Source organism: Lissotriton helveticus, chromosome 12 (assembly GCF_964261635.1).
Source record: "Lissotriton helveticus chromosome 12, aLisHel1.1, whole genome shotgun sequence".
Lineage (NCBI taxonomy): Eukaryota > Metazoa > Chordata > Amphibia > Caudata > Salamandridae > Lissotriton > Lissotriton helveticus.
In genome coordinates, this window is record NC_136073.1 from 579,734,205 (window position 1) to 579,752,701 (window position 18,497).

Consider the following 18,497-nt stretch of genomic DNA (forward strand, 5'->3'; position numbering starts at 1 on the left):
CCAGACAGAGTGAGGGCGATAGACAGACAGCCAGACAGAGTGAGGGCGATAGACAGACAGCCAGACAGAGTGAGGGCGATAGACAGACAGCCAGACAGAGTGAGGGCGATAGACAGACAGCCAGACCGAGTGAGGGCGATAGACAGACAGCCAGACCGACAGACAGAGTGAGGGCGATAGACAGACAGCCAGACAGAGTGAGGGCGATAGACAGACAGCCAGACAGAGTGAGGGCGATAGACAGACAGCCAGACAGAGTGAGGGCGATAGACAGACAGCCAGACCGACAGACAGACAGACAGTGAGGGCCATAGACAGCCAGACCGACAGACAGAGTGAGGGCGATAGACAGACAGCCAGACCGACAGACAGAGTGAGGGCGATAGACAGACAGCCAGACCGACAGCCAGAGTGAGGGCGATAGACAGACAGCCAGACAGCCAGACCGACAGCCAGAGTGAGGGCGATAGACAGACAGCCAGACAGCCAGCCAGAGTGAGGGCGATAGACAGACAGCCAGACGGACAGACAGAGGGAGGGCGATAGACAGACAGCCAGCCAGAGTGAGGGCGATAGACAGACAGCCAGACAGAGTGAGGGCGATAGACAGCCAGACCGACAGACAGAGTGAGGGCGATAGACAGCCAGACCGACAGACAGAGTGAGGGCGATAGACAGACAGCCAGACCGACAGACAGAGTGAGGGCGATAGACAGACAGCCAGACCGACAGACAGAGTGAGGGCGATAGACAGACAGCCAGACCGACAGACAGAGTGAGGGCGATAGACAGACAGCCAGACCGACAGACAGAGTGAGGGCGATAGACAGACAGCCAGACCGAGTGAGGGCGATAGACAGACAGCCAGACCGACAGACAGAGTGAGGGCGATAGACAGACAGCCAGACAGAGTGAGGGCGATAGACAGACAGCCAGACAGAGTGAGGGCGATAGACAGACAGCCAGACAGAGTGAGGGCGATAGACAGACAGCCAGACAGAGTGAGGGCGATAGACAGACAGCCAGACAGAGTGAGGGCGATAGACAGACAGCCAGACAGAGTTAGGGCGATAGACAGACAGCCAGACAGAGTGAGGGCGATAGACAGACAGCCAGACAGAGTGAGGGCGATAGACAGCCAGACCGCCAGACCGAGTGAGGGCGATAGACAGACAGCCAGACCGACAGACAGAGTGAGGGCGATAGACAGACAGCCAGACCGACAGACAGAGTGAGGGCGATAGACAGACAGCCAGACCGACAGACAGAGTGAGGGCGATAGACAGACAGCCAGACCGACTGAGGGCGATAGACAGACAGCCAGACAGAGTGAGGGCGATAGACAGACAGCCAGACAGAGTGAGGGCGATAGACAGACAGCCAGACAGAGTGAGGGCGATAGACAGACAGCCAGACAGAGTGAGGGCGATAGACAGACAGCCAGACAGAGTGAGGGCGATAGACAGCCAGACCGCCAGACAGAGTGAGGGCGATAGACAGACAGCCAGACCGAGTGAGGGCGATAGACAGACAGCCAGACCGACAGACAGAGTGAGGGCGATAGACAGACAGCCAGACCGACAGCCAGAGTGAGGGCGATAGATAGACAGCCAGACCGACAGCCAGAGTGAGGGCGATAGATAGACAGCCAGACCGACAGCCAGAGTGAGGGCGATAGACAGACAGCCAGACAGAGTGAGGGCGATAGACAGACAGCCAGACCGACAGACAGAGTGAGGGCGATAGACAGACAGCCAGACCGACTGAGGGCGATAGACAGACAGCCAGACAGAGTGAGGGCGATAGACAGACAGCCAGACCAACAGACAGACAGACTGTGAGTGAGGGCCATAGACAGCCAGACCGACAGACAGAGTGAGGGCGATAGACAGACAGCCAGACCGACAGACAGAGTGAGGGCGATAGACAGACAGCCAGACCGACAGACAGAGTGAGGGCGATAGACAGACAGCCAGACCGAGTGAGGGCGATAGACAGACAGCCAGACCGACAGCCAGAGTGAGGGCGATAGACAGACAGCCAGCCAGAGTGAGGGCGATAGACAGACAGCCAGACAGAGTGAGGGCGATAGACAGCCAGACCGCCAGACAGAGTGAGGGCGATAGACAGACAGCCAGACCGACTGAGGGCGATAGACAGACAGCCAGACAGAGTGAGGGCGATAGACAGACAGCCAGACCGACAGACAGAGTGAGGGCGATAGACAGACAGCCAGACCGACTGAGGGCGATAGACAGACAGCCAGATAGAGTGAGGGCGATAGACAGACAGCCAGACAGAGTGAGGGCGATAGACAGACAGCCAGACGGACAGACAGAGGGAGGGCGATAGACAGACAGCCAGACAGAGTGAGGGCGATAGACAGACAGCCAGACCGACAGACAGAGGGCGATAGACAGACAGCCAGACAGAGTGAGGGCGATAGACAGACAGCCAGACAGAGTGAGGGCGATAGACAGACAGCCAGACAGAGTGAGGGCGATAGACAGACAGCCAGACCGACAGCCAGAGTGAGGGCGATAGACAGACAGCCAGACAGCCAGCCAGAGTGAGGGCGATAGACAGACAGCCAGACGGACAGACAGAGGGAGGGCGATAGACAGACAGCCAGCCAGAGTGAGGGCGATAGACAGACAGCCAGACAGAGTGAGGGCGATAGACAGCCAGACCGACAGACAGAGTGAGGGCGATAGACAGCCAGACCGACAGACAGAGTGAGGGCGATAGACAGACAGCCAGACCGACAGACAGAGTGAGGGCGATAGACAGACAGCCAGACCGACAGACAGAGTGAGGGCGATAGACAGACAGCCAGACCGACAGACAGAGTGAGGGCGATAGACAGACAGCCAGACCGACTGAGGGCGATAGACAGACAGCCAGACCGACAGCCAGAGTGAGGGCGATAGACAGACAGCCAGACCGACAGCCAGAGTGAGGGCGATAGACAGACAGCCAGACAGCCAGACCGACAGCCAGAGTGAGGGCGATAGACAGACAGCCAGACAGCCAGAGTGAAGGCGATAGACAGACAGCCAGACCGACAGCCAGAGTGAGGGCGATAGATAGACAGCCAGACCGACAGCCAGAGTGAAGGCGATAGACAGACAGCCAGACCGACAGACAGACAGACAGACAGAGTGAGGGCGATAGACAGACAGCCAGACCGACTGAGGGCGATAGACAGACAGCCAGACCGACAGCCAGAGTGAAGGCGATAGACAGACAGCCACACAGCCAGACCGACAGCCAGAGTGAGGGCGATAGACAGACAGCCAGACAGACAGCCAGACCGACAGCCAGACCGACAGCCAGAGTGAGGGCGATAGACAGACAGCCAGACCGACAGCCAGAGTGAGGGCGATAGACAGCCAGACAGCCAGCCAGAGTGAGGGCGATAGACAGACAGCCAGACCGACAGCCAGAGTGAGGGCGATAGACAGACAGCCAGACCGACAGCCAGAGTGAGGGCGATAGATAGACAGCCAGACAGCCAGACCGACAGCCAGAGTGAAGGCGATAGACAGACAGCCAGACCGACAGCCAGAGTGAGGGCGATAGACAGACAGACAGCCAGACCGACAGCCAGAGTGAGGGCGATAGATAGACAGCCAGACCGCCAGCCAGAGTGAGGACGATAGATAGACAGCCAGACAGCCAGACCGACAGCCAGAGTGAGGACGATAGATAGACAGCCAGACAGCCAGACTGACAGCCAGAGTGAGGGCGATAGACAGACAGCCAGACCGACAGACAGAGTGAGGGCGATAGACAGACAGCCAGACCGAGTGAGGGCGATAGACAGACAGCCAGACCGAGTGAGGGCGATAGACAGACAGCCAGACCGACAGACAGAGTGAGGGCGATAGACAGACAGCCAGACCGACAGACAGAGTGAGGGCGATAGACAGACAGCCAGACCGACAGACAGAGTGAGGGCGATAGACAGCCAGAGTGAGGGCGATAGACAGACAGCCAGACTGACAGCCAGAGTGAGGGCGATAGACAGACAGCCAGACCGAGTGAGGGCGATAGACAGACAGCCAGACCGAGTGAGGGCGATAGACAGACAGCCAGACCGACAGACAGAGTGAGGGCGATAGACAGACAGCCAGACCGACAGACAGAGTGAGGGCGATAGACAGACAGCCAGACCGACAGACAGAGTGAGGGCGATAGACAGCCAGAGTGAGGGCGATAGACAGACAGCCAGACTGACAGCCAGAGTGAGGGCGATAGACAGACAGACAGCCAGACCGACAGCCAGAGTGAGGGCGATAGATAGACAGACAGACAGCCAGACCGACAGCCAGAGTGAGGGCGATAGATAGACAGACAGACAGCCAGACCGACAGCCAGAGTGAGGGCGATAGATAGACAGACAGACAGCCAGACCGACAGCCAGAGTGAGGGCGATAGATAGACAGACAGACAGCCAGAGTGAGGGCGATAGACAGACAGCCAGACAGAGTGAGGGCGATAGACAGACAGCCAGACAGAGTGAGGGCGATAGACAGACAGCCAGACAGAGTGAGGGCGATAGACAGACAGCCAGACAGAGTGAGGGCGATAGACAGACAGCCAGACAGAGTGAGGGCGATAGACAGACAGCCAGACAGAGTGAGGGCGATAGACAGACAGACAGACAGAGTGAGGGCGATAGACAGACAGACAGACAGAGTGAGGGCGATAGACAGACAGCCAGACAGAGTGAGGGCGATAGACAGACAGCCAGACAGAGTGAGGGCGATAGACAGACAGCCAGACCGACAGACAGACAGACAGACAGACAGTGAGGGCGATAGATAGACAGCCAGACCGACAGACAGTGAGGGCGATAGACAGACAGCCAGACCGACAGACAGCCAGACCGACTGAGGGCGATAGACAGACAGCCAGACAGAGTGAGGGCGATAGACAGACAGCCAGACAGAGTGAGGGCGATAGACAGACAGCCAGACCGACAGACAGAGTGAGGGCGATAGACAGACAGCCAGACAGAGTGAGGGCGATAGACAGACAGCCAGACAGAGTGAGAGCGATAGACAGACAGCCAGACAGAGTGAGGGCGATAGACAGACAGCCAGACAGAGTGAGGGCGATAGACAGACAGCCAGACCGACAGACAGAGTGAGGGCGATAGACAGACAGCCAGACCGACAGCCAGAGTGAGGGCGATAGACAGACAGCCAGACCGAGTGAGGGCGATAGACAGACAGCCAGACCGACAGCCAGAGTGAGGGCGATAGACAGACAGCCAGACAGCCAGCCAGAGTGAGGGCGATAGACAGCCAGACCGACAGACAGAGTGAGGGCGATAGACAGCCAGACCGACAGACAGAGTGAGGGCGATAGACAGCCAGACCGACAGACAGAGTGAGGGCGATAGACAGACAGCCAGACCGACAGACAGAGTGAGGGCGATAGACAGACAGCCAGACCGACAGACAGAGTGAGGGCGATAGACAGCCAGAGTGAGGGCGATAGACAGACAGCCAGACCGACAGCCAGAGTGAGGGCGATAGACAGACAGCCAGACAGCCAGACTGACAGCCAGAGTGAGGGCGATAGACAGACAGCCAGACAGCCAGACCGACAGCCAGAGTGAGGGCGATAGACAGACAGCCAGACAGCCAGAGTGAAGGCGATAGACAGACAGCCAGACAGAGTGAGGGCGATAGACAGCCAGCCAGACCGACAGACAGAGTGAGGGCGATAGACAGACAGCCAGACCGAGTGAGGGCGATAGACAGACAGCCAGACCGACGGACAGAGTGAGGGCGATAGACAGACAGCCAGACCGACAGACAGAGTGAGGGCGATAGACAGACAGCCAGACCGACAGACAGAGTGAGGGCGATAGACAGACAGCCAGACAGAGTGAGGGCGATAGACAGACAGCCAGACAGAGTGAGGGCGATAGACAGACAGCCAGACAGAGTGAGGGCGATAGACAGCCAGACAGAGTGAGGGCGATAGACAGCCAGACAGACGGACAGACAGAGGGAGGGCGATAGACAGACAGCCAGACAGAGTGAGGGCGATAGACAGACAGCCAGACGGACAGACAGAGGGAGGGCGATAGACAGACAGCCAGACCGACAGGCAGAGTGAGGGCGATAGACAGACAGCCAGACCGACAGAGTGAGGGCGATAGACAGACAGCCAGACCGACAGACAGAGTGAGGGCGATAGACAGACAGCCAGACCGACAGACAGAGTGAGGGCGATAGACAGACAGCCAGACAGAGTGAGGGCGATAGACAGACAGCCAGACCGACAGCCAGAGTGAGGGCGATAGACAGACAGCCAGACCGACGGACAGAGTGAGGGCGATAGACAGACAGCCAGACCGACAGCCAGAGTGAGGGCGATAGACAGCCAGACCGCTAGACAGAGTGAGGGCGATAGACAGACAGCCAGACCGAGTGAGGGCGATAGACAGACAGCCAGACCGACAGACAGAGTGAGGGCGATAGACAGACAGCCAGACCGACTGAGGGCGATAGACAGACAGCCAGACAGAGTGAGGGCGATAGACAGACAGCCAGACAGAGTGAGGGCGATAGACAGACAGCCAGACCGACAGACAGACAGACAGTGAGGGCGATAGACAGACAGCCAGACAGAGTGAGGGCGATAGACAGCCAGACCGCCAGACAGAGTGAGGGCGATAGACAGACAGCCAGACAGAGTGAGGGCGATAGACAGACAGCCAGACCGACAGACAGAGTGAGGGCGATAGACAGACAGCCAGACCGACAGCCAGAGTGAGGGCGATAGACAGCCAGACCGACAGCCAGAGTGAGGGCGATAGACAGACAGCCAGACAGAGTGAGGGCGATAGACAGACTGCCAGACAGAGTGAGGGCGATAGACAGACAGCCAGACAGAGTGAGGGCGATAGACAGACAGCCAGACAGAGTGAGGGCGATAGACAGACAGCCAGACCGACAGACAGAGTGAGGGCGATAGACAGACAGCCAGACCGACTGAGGGCGATAGACAGACAGCCAGACAGAGTGAGGGCGATAGACAGACAGCCAGACCGACAGACAGACAGACAGACAGTGAGGGCCATAGACAGCCAGACCGACAGACAGAGTGAGGGCGATAGACAGACAGCCAGACCGACAGACAGAGTGAGGGCGATAGACACACAGCCAGACCGACAGACAGAGTGAGGGCGATAGACAGACAGCCAGACCGAGTGAGGGCGATAGACAGACAGCCAGACCGACAGCCAGAGTGAGGGCGATAGACAGACAGCCAGACAGCCAGCCAGAGTGAGGGCGATAGACAGACAGCCAGACAGAGTGAGGGCGATAGACAGCCAGACCGCCAGACAGAGTGAGGGCGATAGACAGACAGCCAGACCGAGTGAGGGCGATAGACAGACAGCCAGACCGACAGACAGAGTGAGGGCGATAGACAGACAGCCAGACCGAGTGAGGGCGATAGACAGACAGCCAGACCGACAGACAGAGTGAGGGCGATAGACAGCCAGACCGACAGACAGCCAGAGTGAGGGCGATAGACAGACAGCCAGACAGAGTGAGGGCGATAGACAGACAGCCAGACCGACAGAGAGTGAGGGCGATAGACAGACAGCCAGACCGACAGAGTGAGGGCGATAGACAGACAGCCAGACAGCCAGACCGACAGCCAGAGTGAAGGCGATAGACAGACAGCCAGAGTGAGGGCGATAGACAGACAGCCAGACCGACAGACAGAGGGCGATAGACAGACAGCCAGACCGACTGAGGGCGATAGACAGACAGCCAGACCGACAGCCAGAGTGAGGGCGATAGACAGACAGCCAGACCGACAGCCAGAGTGAGGGCGATAGACAGACAGCCAGACCGACAGCCAGAGTGAGGGCGATAGACAGACAGACCGACAGACCGACAGCCAGAGTGAGGGCGATAGACAGACAGCCAGACAGCCAGAGTGAAGGCGATAGACAGACAGCCAGACCGACAGCCAGAGTGAGGGCGATAGATAGACAGCCAGACCGACAGCCAGAGTGAAGGCGATAGACAGACAGCCAGACCGACAGACAGACAGACAGACAGACAGAGTGAGGGCGATAGACAGACAGCCAGACCGACTGAGGGCGATAGACAGACAGCCAGACCGACAGCCAGAGTGAAGGCGATAGACAGACAGCCAGACAGCCAGACCGACAGCCAGAGTGAGGGCGATAGACAGACAGCCAGACCGACAGACAGAGTGAGGGCGATAGACACACAGCCAGACCGACAGACAGAGTGAGGGCGATAGACAGACAGCCAGACAGAGTGAGGGCGATAGACAGACAGCCAGACAGCCAGACCGACAGCCAGAGTGAGGGCGATAGACAGACAGCCAGACAGCCAGACCGACAGCCAGAGTGAGGGCGATAGACAGACAGACAGACAGCCAGACCGACAGCCAGAGTGAGGGCGATAGACAGACAGCCAGACAGCCAGCCAGAGTGAGGGCGATAGACAGACAGCCAGACCGACAGCCAGAGTGAGGGCGATAGACAGACAGACAGCCAGACCGACAGCCAGAGTGAGGGCGATAGATAGACAGCCAGACCGCCAGCCAGAGTGAGGACGATAGATAGACAGCCAGACAGCCAGACCGACAGCCAGAGTGAGGACGATAGATAGACAGCCAGACAGCCAGACCGACAGCCAGAGTGAAGGCGATAGACAGACAGCCAGAGTGAGGGCGATAGACAGACAGCCAGACCGACAGACAGACAGAGTGAGGGCGATAGACAGACAGAGTGAGGGCGATAGACAGACAGCCAGACCGACAGCCAGAGTGAGGGCGATAGACAGACAGCCAGACCGACAGCCAGAGTGAGGGCGATAGATAGACAGACAGACAGCCAGACCGACAGCCAGAGTGAGGGCGATAGATAGACAGACAGCCAGACCGACAGCCAGAGTGAGGGCGATAGATAGACAGACAGCCAGACCGACAGCCAGAGTGAGGGCGATAGATAGACAGACAGACAGCCAGACCGACAGCCAGAGTGAGGGCGATAGATAGACAGCCAGACCGACAGCCAGAGTGAGGGCGATAGATAGACAGCCAGACCGACAGCCAGAGTGAGGGCGATAGATAGACAGCCAGACCGACAGCCAGAGTGAGGGCGATAGACAGCCCGACAGCCAGACAGAGTGAGGGCGATAGATAGACAGCCAGACCGACAGACAGACAGACAGACAGTGAGGGCGATAGACAGACAGCCAGACCGACAGACAGACAGTGAGGGTGATAGACAGACAGCCAGACCGACAGACAGACAGACAGACAGACAGTGAGGGCGATAGACAGACAGCCAGACCGACAGACAGACCGACAGCCAGAGTGAGGGCGATAGACAGACAGCCAGACCGACAGCCAGAGTGAGGGCGATAGACAGACAGCCAGACCGACAGACAGACAGACAGTGAGGGCGATAGACAGACAGCCAGACCGACAGACAGACAGTGAGGGCGATAGACAGACAGCCAGCCAGACAGACAGACAGACAGTGAGGGCGATAGACAGACAGAGTGAGGGCGATAGACAGCCAGACAGCCAGACCGACAGCCAGAGTGAGGGCGATAGACAGACAGCCAGACAGAGTGAGGGCGATAGACAGACAGCCAGACAGAGTGAGGGCGATAGACAGACAGCCAGACAGAGTGAGGGCGATAGACAGACAGCCAGACCGACAGCCAGAGTGAGGGCGATAGACAGACAGCCAGACCGACAGCCAGAGTGAGGGCGATAGACAGACAGCCAGACAGCCAGAGTGAAGGCGATAGACAGACAGCCAGACAGCCAGAGTGAAGGCGATAGACAGACAGCCAGACAGAGTGAGGGCGATAGACAGACAGCCAGACCGAGTGAGGGCGATAGACAGACAGCCAGACCGACAGACAGAGTGAGGGCGATAGACAGACAGCCAGACAGAGTGAGGGCGATAGACAGACAGCCAGACAGAGTGAGGGCGATAGACAGACAGCCAGACCGACAGACAGAGTGAGGGCGATAGACAGACAGCCAGACCGACAGACAGAGTGAGGGCGATAGACAGACAGCCAGACAGAGTGAGGGCGATAGACAGACAGCCAGACAGAGTGAGGGCGATAGACAGACAGCCAGACCGACAGCCAGAGTGAGGGCGATAGACAGACAGCCAGACAGAGTGAGGGCGATAGACAGACAGCCAGACAGAGTGAGGGCGATAGACAGACAGCCAGACGGACAGACAGAGGGAGGGCGATAGACAGACAGCCAGACAGAGTGAGGGCGATAGACAGACAGCCAGACGGACAGACAGAGGGAGGGCGATAGACAGACAGCCAGACCGACAGACAGAGGGAGGGCGATAGACAGACAGCCAGACCGACAGACAGAGTGAGGGCGATAGACAGACAGCCAGACCGACAGACAGAGTGAGGGCGATAGACAGACAGCCAGACAGAGTGAGGGCGATAGACAGACAGCCAGACCGACAGACAGAGTGAGGGCGATAGACAGACAGCCAGACAGAGTGAGGGCGATAGACAGACAGCCAGACAGAGTGAGGGCGATAGACAGACAGCCAGACAGCCAGCCAGAGGGAGGGCGATAGCCAGACAGCCAGACAGAGTGAGGGCGATAGACAGACAGACAGACAGCCAGACCGACAGCCAGAGTGAGGGCGATAGACAGACAGCCAGACAGAGTGAGGGCGATAGACAGACAGCCAGACAGAGTGAGGGCGATAGACAGACAGCCAGACAGAGTGAGGGCGATAGACAGACAGCCAGACAGAGTGAGGGCGATAGACAGACAGCCAGACCGACAGACAGAGTGACGGCGATAGATAGACAGCCAGACCGACAGACAGAGTGAGGGCGATAGACAGCCAGACCGACAGACAGAGGGCGATAGACAGACAGCCAGACAGAGTGAGGGCGATAGACAGACAGCCAGACAGAGTGAGGGCGATAGACAGACAGCCAGACCGACAGACAGAGTGAGGGCGATAGACAGACAGCCAGACAGAGTGAGGGCGATAGACAGACAGCCAGACAGAGTGAGGGCGATAGACAGACAGCCAGACAGAGTGAGGGCGATAGACAGACAGCCAGACAGAGTGAGGGCGATAGACAGACAGCCAGACAGAGTGAGGGCGATAGACAGACAGCCAGACAGAGTGAGGGCGATAGACAGACAGCCAGACAGAGTGAGGGCGATAGACAGACAGCCAGACAGAGTGAGGGCGATAGACAGACAGCCAGACCGACAGCCAGAGTGAGGGCGATAGACAGACAGCCAGACCGACGGACAGAGTGAGGGCGATAGACAGACAGCCAGACCGACAGACAGAGTGAGGGCGATAGACAGACAGCCAGACCGACTGAGGGCGATAGACAGACAGCCAGACCGACAGCCAGAGTGAGGGCGATAGACAGACAGCCAGACCGACAGCCAGAGTGAGGGCGATAGACAGACAGCCAGACCGACAGCCAGAGTGAGGGCGATAGACAGACAGCCAGACCGACAGCCAGAGTGAGGGCGATAGACAGACAGCCAGAGTGAAGGCGATAGACAGACAGCCAGACCGACAGCCAGAGTGAGGGCGATAGATAGACAGCCAGACAGCCAGACCGACAGCCAGAGTGAAGGCGATAGACAGACAGCCAGACCGACAGACAGACAGAGTGAGGGCGATAGACAGACAGCCAGACCGACTGAGGGCGATAGACAGACAGCCAGACCGACAGCCAGAGTGAAGGCGATAGACAGCCAGACCGACAGACAGAGTGAGGGCGATAGACAGACAGCCAGACCGACAGACTGAGTGAGGGCGATAGACAGCCAGCCAGACCGACAGACAGAGTGAGGGCGATAGACAGACAGCCAGACAGAGTGAGGGCGATAGACAGACAGCCAGACAGAGTGAGGGCGATAGACAGACAGCCAGACAGAGTGAGGGCGATAGACAGACAGCCAGACAGAGTGAGGGCGATAGACAGACAGCCAGACAGAGTGAGGGCGATAGACAGACAGCCAGACAGAGTGAGGGCGATAGACAGACAGCCAGACCGACAGACAGAGTGACGGCGATAGATAGACAGCCAGACCGACAGACAGAGTGAGGGCGATAGACAGACAGCCAGACCGACAGACAGAGGGCGATAGACAGACAGCCAGACAGAGTGAGGGCGATAGACAGACAGCCAGACAGAGTGAGGGCGATAGACAGACAGCCAGACCGAGTGAGGGCGATAGACAGACAGCCAGACCGACAGCCAGAGTGAGGGCGATAGACAGACAGCCAGACAGCCAGCCAGAGTGAGGGCGATAGACAGCCAGACCGACAGACAGAGTGAGGGCGATAGACAGCCAGACCGACAGACAGAGTGAGGGCGATAGACAGACAGCCAGACCGACAGACAGAGTGAGGGCGATAGACAGACAGCCAGACCGACAGACAGAGTGAGGGCGATAGACAGACAGCCAGACCGACAGACAGAGTGAGGGCGATAGACAGACAGCCAGACAGAGTGAGGGCGATAGACAGACAGCCAGACAGAGTGAGGGCGATAGACAGACAGCCAGACCGACTGAGGGCGATAGACAGACAGCCAGACCGACAGCCAGAGTGAAGGCGATAGACAGCCAGACCGACAGACAGAGTGAGGGCGATAGACAGACAGCCAGACCGACAGACAGAGTGAGGGCGATAGACAGACAGCCAGACCGACAGACAGAGTGAGGGCGATAGACAGACAGCCAGACAGAGTGAGGGCGATAGACAGACAGCCAGACAGAGTGAGGGCGATAGACAGCCAGACCGACAGACAGAGTGAGGGCGATAGACAGACAGCCAGACCGACAGCCAGAGTGAGGGCGATAGATAGACAGCCAGACCGACAGACAGAGTGAGGGCGATAGACAGACAGCCAGACCGACAGACAGAGGGCGATAGACAGACAGCCAGACAGAGTGAGGGCGATAGACAGACAGCCAGACAGAGTGAGGGCGATAGACAGACAGCCAGACCGAGTGAGGGCGATAGACAGACAGCCAGACCGACAGCCAGAGTGAGGGCGATAGACAGACAGCCAGACAGCCAGCCAGAGTGAGGGCGATAGACAGCCAGACCGACAGACAGAGTGAGGGCGATAGACAGACAGCCAGACAGAGTGAGGGCGATAGACAGCCAGACCGACAGCCAGAGTGAGGGCGATAGCCAGACAGCCAGACCGACAGAGTGAGGGCGATAGACAGACAGCCAGACCGACAGACAGAGTGAGGGCGATAGACAGACAGCCAGACAGAGTGAGGGCGATAGACAGACAGCCAGACAGAGTGAGGGCGATAGACAGCCAGACAGAGTGAGGGCAATAGACAGACAGCCAGACAGCCAGCCAGAGTGAGGGCGATAGACAGCCAGACCGACAGACAGAGTGAGGGCGATAGACAGACAGCCAGACAGAGTGAGGGCGATAGACAGCCAGACCGACAGCCAGAGTGAGGGCGATAGCCAGACAGCCAGACCGACAGAGTGAGGGCGATAGACAGACAGCCAGACCGACAGACAGAGTGAGGGCGATAGACAGACAGCCAGACAGAGTGAGGGCGATAGACAGACAGCCAGACAGAGTGAGGGCGATAGACAGCCAGACAGAGTGAGGGCAATAGACAGACAGCCAGACAGCCAGCCAGAGTGAGGGCGATAGACAGACAGCCAGACAGAGTGAGGGCGATAGACAGACAGCCAGACCGACAGCCAGAGTGAGGGCGATAGACAGACAGCCAGACCGACAGACAGACAGAGTGAGGGCGATAGACAGACAGCCAGACCGACAGACAGAGTGAGGGCGATAGACAGACAGCCAGACCGAGTGAGGGCGATAGACAGACAGCCAGACCGACAGACAGAGTGAGGGCGATAGACAGACAGCCAGACGGACAGACAGAGGGAGGGAGGGCGATAGACAGACAGCCAGACCGACAGACAGAGTGAGGGCGATAGACAGACAGCCAGACAGAGTGAGGGCGATAGACAGACAGCCAGACAGAGTGAGGGCGATAGACAGCCAGACCGACAGACAGAGTGAGGGCGATAGACAGACAGCCAGACCGACAGACAGAGTGAGGGCGATAGACAGACAGACCGACAGACAGAGTGACGGCGATAGATAGACAGCCAGACCGACAGCCAGAGTGAGGGCGATAGATAGACAGCCAGACCGACAGACAGAGTGAGGGCGATAGACAGACAGCCAGACCGACAGACAGAGTGACGGCGATAGATAGACAGCCAGACCGACAGCCAGAGTGAGGGCGATAGATAGACAGCCAGACCGACAGCCAGAGTGAGGGCGATAGATAGACAGCCAGACCGACAGTCAGAGTGAAGGCGATAGACAGACAGCCAGACCGACAGCCAGAGTGAGGGCGATAGATAGACAGCCAGACCGACAGCCAGAGTGAGGGCGATAGATAGACAGCCAGACCGACAGCCAGACAGACAGAGTGAGGGCGATAGACAGACAGCCCGACAGACAGACAGACAGACAGTGAGGGCGATAGACAGACAGCCAGACCGACAGACAGACAGACAGTGAGGGCGATAGACAGCCAGACCGACAGACAGAGTGAGGGCGATAGACAGACAGCCAGATAGAGTGAGGGCGATAGACAGACAGCCAGACAGAGTGAGGGCGATAGCCAGACAGCCAGACCGACAGACAGAGGGAGGGCGATAGACAGACAGCCAGCCAGAGTGAGGGCGATAGACAGCCAGACCGACAGACAGAGTGAGGGCGATAGACAGCCAGACCGACAGACAGAGTGAGGGCGATAGACAGACAGCCAGATAGAGTGAGGGCGATAGACAGACAGCCAGACAGAGTGAGGGCGATAGACAGACAGCCAGACAGAGTGAGGGCGATAGACAGACAGCCAGACAGAGTGAGGGCGATAGACAGACAGCCAGACCGACAGACAGAGTGACGGCGATAGATAGACAGCCAGACCGACAGACAGAGTGAGGGCGATAGACAGACAGCCAGACCGACAGACAGAGTGAGGGCGATAGACAGACAGCCAGACCGACAGACAGAGTGAGGGCGATAGACAGACAGCCAGACAGAGTGAGGGCGATAGACAGCCAGACCGACAGCCAGAGTGAGGGCGATAGCCAGACAGCCAGACCGACAGACAGACAGACAGTGAGGGCGATAGACAGACAGCCAGACCGACAGACAGACAGTGAGGGCGATAGACAGACAGCCAGACAGAGTGAGGGCGATAGACAGACAGCCAGACCGAGTGAGGGCGATAGACAGACAGCCAGACCGACAGACAGAGTGAGGGCGATAGACAGACAGCCAGACAGAGTGAGGGCGATAGACAGACAGCCAGACAGAGTGAGGGCGATAGACAGACAGCCAGACAGAGTGAGGGCGATAGACAGACAGCCAGACAGAGTGAGGGCGATAGACAGACAGCCAGACAGAGTGAGGGCGATAGACAGACAGCCAGACCGACAGACAGAGTGAGGGCGATAGACAGACAGCCAGACAGAGTGAGGGCGATAGACAGACAGCCAGACAGAGTGAGGGCGATAGACAGACAGCCAGACCGAGTGAGGGCGATAGACAGACAGCCAGACCGACAGACAGAGTGAGGGCGATAGACAGACAGCCAGACAGAGTGAGGGCGATAGACAGACAGCCAGACCGAGTGAGGGCGATAGACAGACAGCCAGACCGACAGACAGAGTGAGGGCGATAGACAGACAGCCAGACAGAGTGAGGGCGATAGACAGACAGCCAGACCGAGTGAGGGCGATAGACAGACAGCCAGACAGAGTGAGGGCGATAGACAGACAGCCAGACCGACAGACAGACAGACAGTGAGGGCGATAGACAGACAGCCAGACCGACAGACAGACAGTGAGGGCGATAGACAGACAGCCAGACAGAGTGAGGGCGATAGACAGACAGCCAGACAGACAGACAGAGTGAGGGCGATAGACAGACAGCCAGACAGAGTGAGGGCGATAGACAGCCAGACCGACAGACAGAGTGAGGGCGATAGACAGACAGCCAGACCGACAGACAGAGTGAGGGCGATAGACAGACAGCCAGACCGACAGACAGAGTGACGGCGATAGATAGACAGCCAGACCGACAGCCAGAGTGAGGGCGATAGATAGACAGCCAGACCGACAGACAGAGTGAGGGCGATAGACAGACAGCCAGACCGACAGACAGAGTGACGGCGATAGATAGACAGCCAGACCGACAGCCAGAGTGAGGGCGATAGATAGACAGCCAGACCGACAGCCAGAGTGAGGGCGATAGATAGACAGCCAGACCGACAGTCAGAGTGAAGGCGATAGACAGACAGCCAGACCGACAGCCAGAGTGAGGGCGATAGATAGACAGCCAGACCGACAGCCAGAGTGAGGGCGATAGATAGACAGCCAGACCGACAGCCAGACAGACAGAGTGAGGGCGATAGATAGACAGCCAGACCGACAGACAGACAGTGAGGGCGATAGACAGACAGCCAGACCGACAGACAGAGTGAGGGCGATAGACAGACAGCCAGACAGAGTGAGGGCGATAGACAGACAGCCAGACAGAGTGAGGGCGATAGACAGACAGCCAGCCAGAGTGAGGGCGATAGACAGACAGCCAGACAGAGTGAGGGCGATAGACAGCCAGACCGACAGACAGAGTGAGGGCGATAGACAGCCAGACCGACAGACAGAGTGAGGGCGATAGACAGACAGCCCGACAGACAGACAGACAGACAGTGAGGGCGATAGACAGACAGCCAGACCGACAGACAGACAGACAGTGAGGGCGATAGACAGCCAGACCGACAGACAGAGTGAGGGCGATAGACAGACAGCCAGACGGACAGACAGAGGGAGGGCGATAGACAGACAGCCAGACAGAGTGAGGGCGATAGACAGACAGCCAGACCGACAGACAGAGGGCGATAGACAGACAGCCAGACAGAGTGAGGGCAATAGACAGACAGCCAGACAGAGTGAGGGCGATAGACAGACAGCCAGACAGAGTGAGGGCGATAGACAGACAGCCAGACCGAGTGAGGGCGATAGACAGACAGCCAGACCGACAGCCAGAGTGAGGGCGATAGACAGACAGCCAGACAGCCAGACCGACAGCCAGAGTGAGGGCGATAGACAGACAGCCAGACAGCCAGCCAGAGTGAGGGCGATAGACAGACAGCCAGACGGACAGACAGAGGGAGGGCGATAGACAGACAGCCAGCCAGAGTGAGGGCGATAGACAGACAGCCAGACAGAGTGAGGGCGATAGACAGCCAGACCGACAGACAGAGTGAGGGCGATAGACAGCCAGACCGACAGACAGAGTGAGGGCGATAGACAGACAGCCCGACAGACAGACAGACAGACAGTGAGGGCGATAGACAGACAGCCAGACCGACAGACAGACAGACAGTGAGGGCGATAGACAGCCAGACCGACAGACAGAGTGAGGGCGATAGACAGACAGCCAGATAGAGTGAGGGCGATAGACAGACAGCCAGACAGAGTGAGGGCGATAGACAGACAGCCAGACGGACAGACAGAGGGAGGGCGATAGACAGACAGCCAGACAGAGTGAGGGCGATAGACAGACAGCCAGACCGACAGACAGAGGGCGATAGACAGACAGCCAGACAGAGTGAGGGCAATAGACAGACAGCCAGACAGAGTGAGGGCGATAGACAGACAGCCAGACAGAGTGAGGGCGATAGACAGACAGCCAGACAGAGTGAGGGCGATAGACAGACAGCCAGACAGAGTGAGGGCGATAGACAGACAGCCAGACAGAGTGAGGGCGATAGACAGACAGCCAGACAGAGTGAGGGCGATAGACAGACAGCCAGACAGAGTGAGGGCGATAGACAGACAGCCAGACAGAGTGAGGGCGATAGACAGACAGCCAGACCGACGGACAGAGTGAGGGCGATAGACAGACAGCCAGACCGACAGACAGAGTGAGGGCGATAGACAGCCAGACCGACAGCCAGAGTGAGGGCGATAGACAGACAGCCAGACCGACGGACAGAGTGAGGGCGATAGACAGACAGCCAGACCGACAGACAGAGTGAGGGCGATAGACAGACAGCCAGACCGAGTGAGGGCGATAGACAGACAGCCAGACCGACAGACAGAGTGAGGGCGATAGACAGACAGCCAGACAGAGTGAGGGCGATAGACAGACAGCCAGACAGAGTGAGGGCGATAGACAGACAGCCAGACAGAGTGAGGGCGATAGACAGACAGCCAGACAGAGTGAGGGCGATAGACAGACAGCCAGACAGAGTGAGGGCGATAGACAGACAGCCAGACAGAGTGAGGGCGATAGACAGCCAGACCGCCAGACCGAGTGAGGGCGATAGACAGACAGCCAGACCGACAGACCGACAGACAGAGTGAGGGC

At 58.1% G+C, this 18,497-nt stretch overlaps 1 protein-coding gene across 1 annotated transcript in view; it reads right to left on the reverse strand.

Annotated features, from left to right (window-relative positions):
• LOC144798063 (uncharacterized) overlaps positions 1-18,497 on the reverse strand; it is a 793,010-nt gene that overhangs the window by 345,955 nt on the left and 428,558 nt on the right. The window lies entirely within an intron of this gene.